Raw genomic sequence first — 7041 nt, forward strand, 5'->3', positions numbered from 1 at the left:
ATGATAAACTAAACAAGGACTGGGCTTGCTGGGTTACGGAAATGGCTGCAGAAACCACCTCCTGCAGGCAGAAGGCACAAAGCCCCATGGAAAACAGGCGTTCCTGCTCGGCCAAGTGCCTTGAGGAAGGACCACAGGCATGTTTAAGCAGGCCAGGCTGATATCCGAGCACAGTCTCCACTGCAGATCTAGCTCATGGGCTTCTGCTAAGACACCCCCTGACCCCACACATGCTGCGTATGCTTCCAAGAACTGGGGAGGGGAACAGAAGGAGCAGCGTGTCTAGCCCTTTGGAGAGCTGATGTTGAAGAGCAGAGGAGCTTGGAGATGAGGCTAGGCCTGGAACCCTCCTCCTAAGACATTAGAGTCAGGGAAAGAAGCAGAGGCAGCCCCGTGCCTCTACCTCTGTGAAACAACTGCCCTGCACCCTACCAGAACAAGCGGGACTGGCCACCCTTGCCTTTGGCTGTGGTGGAGTGGGTCAGGCAGGCTTACGAGACTCCACGGCATGAGAGAGTAGGGGCCTTATCCGGCTGGGGCTCCAGTGGAGGCAGGGGAGGAATCTCAAGGGCCAGGGATGGGAGGCTGGGGAAGGCAGACTTGGTCAAGGCCTGAGTTGTGCAGTTTGGTCCAGCAGTCAGAGCTGAACTTCTGCCAGGGTTCGGATAAAATCAGGTTGATGCTCTCACCCACCCTGCTACCCCAATGAGCCTCCCTCAGTCTGTGGATGAGAGGGGAGTTCAGCCTACAGCCTGAGTCACTGTGGCCTTTCCTCTGTTGATTGCTGGAGTCAGGTGGTGATTAGGGGTCTGTCTACACTGCAGTTAAAACCCACAGCTGGGCTGTATCAGCTGACTTGGGCTCAGGGACCGTTTCATTGCCGTGTAGACATTGGGGATGTGGGACCCCAAGGGTCTGCATTGCAGTTAAAGAGCCCTGTAGCCCAAGCCTCAGTCAGCTGACCCAAGCCAGGTGCAGGTGCTAAATTGCAGTGTAGACACCTTAGGAGTCTGATCCTGCGCTCTTATACAGGCAGGTCTCGTGTCAGTGGGAGCTTTGCCTGTCTGAGGACTTGCATTGTAAAGAAAGTAGGGTGACCAGACATCCCACTATTAATGGGACCATCCTGATAGTAGGGGCTTTGCCTTGTGTACACAACTCTATCCCTCCCAGCTAGAAAAAAACAAGTGTCCCTCTTCCACACTGCCTGGCTGGTCCCCCTCAAATAAACACCGAGGATGCGTTTGGTCTTGCAGCCCGGTTGCAACCCTACCGAGGTCTGATGTGATTTACGGCTTCTGGCAGATTCAGCTCAATCCGAGTCCCAGGGGCAGAGAACCAGGCACTACTGCACGTGGAGAGGAAGTGCATTGATAGAGCTGTTGGCTAGTTTCACTGCATGTGTTCATAGGCCTGGCACTCACCACTGCTATTGGGTTCAGGGGCACTGCATTTACACTGTTTTAAGGAGGTGTATATACTTGGAACTGTCGTTTGGCACCTTAAAGGTCTGTTTTGAGAATACAAATGTGCCCAAATGTGTAAGGAGGCCGCATGCGCCAGCAGGTATATCACTGGGCTGGGGTGCAGGACCCCTGCATTCTATTTCTGGCCCTGCTACTGCCATGCTGAGTGACCTTACACAAGTCCCTTCCCCTCTCTACACGTCAGTTCCACCATCTGTACCATGCTGATACTTATCCCCCTTTGTAAAATGGTTTTGAGATCATTGGATAAAAGACCCTATATGTGAGCTGATTATTTTTATAAGGATAACCTTTGGAAAAGTAAGTGCTTGATCTGTGTGCTAGCCCTTTAGAAAAAGGAGCTGAGTGGAGATGGTTGGAAAATGGGCTTTTTCCCCCATGAAAAATTGCAACTTTCTGAAACAGAAGTATTTCCATTTGGGAACAGGGCGATGAGGCCTCATGTGAGCCGGAGTACATTGGACTAGGAAGACTACACTTTCCATGATGCACCACTGTCTGCCCTGAGAAGAAGGGAGTTCCTGGTGTCTCATGGGAGATGTAGTACAGCTGGGGATCCTGACCCGCAGAGGAGAATGGGAAATAAGGTGACTGAACTACAACACCCATGAGGCACTGTGGCAGACTAGCCAAACCTGAATATTTTGATTTTCAACAAAAAATGGAAATTTTCTTTCAAATGCTTTCAGATGCTTTCCATGAAACACTTCAGTGAGTGGAAAACCCTATTTTCTTTTGAAGAATAGTGTAGATGGAAAATTTTTGGCCAGCCCCACAGCTGGGAGATTCAATTTATTAAAATTACCAATCATGAGTAGAGAGACATTTGGAATGATGAGTTCTGGGGGGAAGAAGCTGGGTTTTTTTTAAAATCAAAGCAAATTAATCTGGTTTTAAATTAATGTTTTAAAGGTGGGGCTGGCTGAAAATTTTCCTTGCTAACTCTGTCCTGTCCTATGCAGGCGATCAGGTTGGATAATCATAATGGTCCCTTCTGGCCTTGAAAATCTATTAATCTACAAAACACAGTTTTAAAAGGACAGCCCTGCAGTGGTTCTTGCATCATTGAGAAACAGGAAAACATTCCTCTGGTCTGTGCCCTCATTTACTAAGTTAGCACAAGGAGGGAGTTTTTGGCTGAATTATTTATTTAAGTATTGTGGTCGTTTCCATGGTGTTCATCTCGATCAGACCTGAGTTAAGCCTCAGAAGTTCACAGTGACGAGCATCACCCGGTCCATTGTCCAGATGAGGAAACAGAGGAGAGCTGGCTGAAATTTTTCATCTGGAACTTTTTTTTTTAAAAAACAACAAATAAAGACACAAAGCCGTTTGTGACCAAATGGAAATATCTGATTTCAACATATTTTTTCCAGTCGTTGAAAGTAAAATTTCCATTGTCAGATTTTAGGTTTTTCAGGGAAAATTTCTGATTAAACCAAACACTTAAGAAAACTTTTTCCATGTCATCATTTTTTTTCCCCATGGGAACAAGAATAATTTCCTGACCAACTCTGCCTCTGTGACCCGGGAAGGTGAAAGGACTCGGCCAAGGCCCACAGCACGTCTGTGGCAGCATTAGGGATAGAATCCTCCTCTAACAGCCTGTCTTGGGTGTTATCCACAAACCTCGCCTTCCTTCCTGTTCTAATCCCCTTGCAATGCCGGGGGAATAATGGAAATATTCCTACCCTGCCTTATTGCTGTGCAAACAGGCTTTGTTGTAATGCTGGGCAAATGTGGTATTATTTATAGACACAAAGGGTGTGAAAACATCTGTGCCAGCCTGCCTAGGCTGTGCGTCTCTCATCACCGCAGCACTCTTGGGGCTGTGTACACAACGTGTACCTTTTATCAAGCACACAATCGCATTAACAGGTGGGATTTTAGGGTGGGACTTTCAAAAGCACCTAAGGGATTTAGGAACATACGTCCCATTGAAAGTAATCAATGACTCTTAGGTATGTGAAAATTCCACCTTGAACAGATAGCAACATAGGGCCTGAACTAGCGCTCCCTGAAGTCAGTGCAAAGACTCCTGTTTTCTGTGTTTGTACAGCCCCTGGCACAGTGAGGTCCTAGTCCCTGGCTGGGGTTCCTAGGTTCTATGGTAATACAAATAACAATAATAACTGACTTCAGCAGGAATTGGATCAAGCCCACAGTTCCTTCCAGGAGGGCCTTACAGACTTCACTACATGCACAGAGATCACTTTGCACCTTCTCCTTCAAACCACCAGCACGAGCGGGAGGGGAGAATTTAACTAAAGCCTCTGGGGCAAAAAGTGCCATGGGATCTTTAATGTCCACGCTGGATCATGCAAAAACATCAGACACACAAAGTGCCTGGAACTCAGCTTATTTCCCTCAGCCGAATGGTCCTGTCAGCGTTCAGAGCTGCGGTTCCAGGCAGTCTAGGTGTTTTGAACCTGAGGTTTCGAGCGCTCATCCGTTCCGGATCTATGGTTCAAATCCAGTTGTTGGGTGGCAGAAGCAAGGTGCACAGAGTGCAAGGGCCAAAACTGGAGACATAATACCCAGCAGGGGAAGGGGGGAACTGACATTATTCAGGGCTTCTTATCTGCCAGGTGACCCGAAGGCAGTTCCAAGTGAATCACTTTGTGTTCCGGACCCTCCTTTAATGAATCAGTGGTGTTTGTTCCAGAACCTGATTTTAAAAGGTTTGTTGTGGTTTTTGTTCTGCATTCTCATTGTAATGGATCAGCTGTTTATACCCTCACTCTCATGAATCAGTCTTTTGCATTCTGGATCCTCACTTTCAGGCATTGGCATCTTTTAATTGTTGTTTTTGATCCCTGCTGTCACGAATCAGCATTTTTTAAATCCATGTGCAAGGGGACAGCACTCGGACAGTATGGGCTGGAAGCTGTATCTGGCTTTTCAATGATGTATGGAACAGATCCTTTTGTCTTCTCTCCTCTGCCCAGCACCCCAGTCCTTCACACCTACCATTAGAGTTCACTACAGACTTTTATCGGGTGTTTGTGGAGCATAGTGTCTGCATCAAATGGAAAATAATGATGAAAACTCCTTTCAACCCCACACTGTGCTCTCTGTTCCCTAGCTCTAAACCTTCTATAAACTTCCTGGTCAGGGAATGTATTTTCTTCCACCTCCTCTTCTTTGTTTTTCTGTTTGCATTATGATCATTTGCTAAATATATTACACAATTGACCTCAGGCCTCTGTGTGGCTTCCAGCCCCTGTAGGAATTTCACAAATAAATTACTGATCCCGCTTGCACCATGTTTACAGTTAACGAGCTACAGACACACCCAGTGCATACAGAATTATATAACAGCGTGGCGTAGCCTACAGTGATTTTGCAGTCGGGTATTTCTTAGGTAGCCACGTTTATGTCCCTAAAGTATTTGTTCCATCAACTGGACATTTTGCATAATAATTGATTAACATCAATCAAGATTAAACTCTGAAAGTGATTTATGCGTGTATGAGAGACTGTGTGTGTTACATAATAAAACAGGTACAGATGGCTTTATTGCACAATGAAACAGGAGCATTTGTGATGTATTGGACTATACATAAGACTGGAGTCACGAGTTCTGCCACTGAGAGTGTGTGATCCCAAGGTAGTATAGCCTACTGGCTAGAGAAGTAGACTGGGATTTAGGAGACCTGGATTCTAGTTCTGACTATCCATTTTAGGGTTTTATACTGCCACCCATCACCCTAGTGTCTGAGTACCTTCCATGTAAAATCATTAGCAACAGAGAGGTCTCTAGCAGACTCATACCTTTCTCAGGGTCAAAACTCTGCTTGGGGTAGGATTTTGGGGGGTTTTTTTGTTTTTTTTTCCAGGGAAGAGTTGGGAGGGTTTTAGGAATAAAAGACGTGTCCAAATGGTGAGCGTCACTGATGGTGGAAATGCTCTCTCAGAGGAAGGTCGTGTTTCCTAAAGATGATCAGACTCTTTGGAAGTTCATTCCACAGCCAGGTCCCCTCAGCAGAGAATACTTTGTCCCCAGCTCTCACATGCTTCCACTGGGCTTTGAGATCCACCTTGTCCCAGAAGAGCACAGCTGGTCACGGTGCTTGATAGATCCAAAGTCTGCCTTTGATGTGGCTGGGGCTTGACTCATGAATTGCTTTGAAGATGAGGACCAAGGCCTTAAACTGGCATGGGAAACTGAGTGAGAACCTCCCTTGAGGTCAAGCCTGATGTGCATGTGACAGCCTGAGTCAGGGAGGGGCAGGCAGCCACATTCGGTACCTGCTGGAGCCTGGACGTCCTCTGCACATTCAGCTCCAGACGCAGTGAGTTACTTTACGTCAGGCGGGAGCTCACGAAAGCATGGAGCAGCGTGGGCAGGCCCGCCGCTAGGAGAAAGGGAGGAGCTTTCCTAACATGCTGGAGTTGGAAGAAGGTATTTTTGGAAACTGATGCTTCCTGGTCCTCCAAGCTTAGCAAGGTCCTGCAGGACCCTGAGACTTCACCCCAAGTGGGGGCTGTGCTCCTTCAATGGCAGGGGCAGACATCTGCAATGAACTGGCGAAGGGTTCTCCCTGTCTAGCCAGCATTGCTTTGGTTTTGCCTGGGTTCAGCTTGAGTCAGCTGCTCTTCATCCCAGAGCTGATCTCCTCTAGACTTTCCGACGTTTTAGCAGTGGCAGCGGTTGCCTCGGTTAAGAAGGAGATAGCTGAGCGTCTCCAGAATCTTGCTGTCAGGTAGGCCCGTGTCTCACAGTTTCTCCCAGTGGTCTCATGCAGAAATCGAAGAGAAGCAAGGCTAGTTTGGATCCCTGCAGGACCCCTTTGGAGAGGAGGAGCTGTCACCCATCGCCACGTCAGTTCTGCTGGAGAGGGATGAATGGAGTCTGCGGTGCTGTGTCGTGTAGGTGGATTAGCAGTGCCTTGTGGTGCACTGGCAGAGGCTGCAGAGAGGTTCAGCAGCGTGAGCATGACGGTCTGAACTGTGTCCACAGCCACGAGGAGGTCGTCTTTAGTGCCACGAGAGCCGTCTCTAGGCTGTGCCCTGGTCTGAAACCTGATCATGAGACATCCAGGATGTTGGCTCATGTCACGAATGGCTGGAGCTTGATGGTTACTATTTTCTCAATTATTTTCCTTGGAAACTGGAGACTGGAGAGGGGACAGTGGTTGGAGAGATCTTCAGGGTCGAGTGTTGGCTTCTTGAGGACTGAGCAAACTATCACATCTTTCAAAGAGTTTGGAAGGTGTGTGGTACCCTGAAGGGGGCATTGACCACTCCAGTGGCAGGAGGCATAGCTGTTCTTACTGGCTTTTACTGTCATGAGGGGCTTGCATCCGTTTCACAGGTTGTGGCTCTCATATTTTTCAGCATGACCTTCAGCACGTGTGATAGGGCCAATCACAGTCAGGGTGGGGTGTATAATAATCTGATCGGGGTGAAAAATTCGTTTCCACGGCTCCATCATTGACCATCTGTTTGACTTTGGGCAAGTCACTTCCTGCCTGTTTCCTCTCCTAACCTTTGCCTGTTTATATTGTTTGTTCTTTGGGACAGGGACTGTCTAATACCATGTGTCTGTGCA

This window comes from Emydura macquarii, unplaced genomic scaffold, assembly GCF_026122565.2.
Source record: "Emydura macquarii macquarii isolate MOO-44397 ecotype Brisbane River unplaced genomic scaffold, CSIRO-AGI_Emac_v2 contig_306, whole genome shotgun sequence".
Taxonomy (NCBI): Eukaryota; Metazoa; Chordata; order Testudines; family Chelidae; genus Emydura; species Emydura macquarii.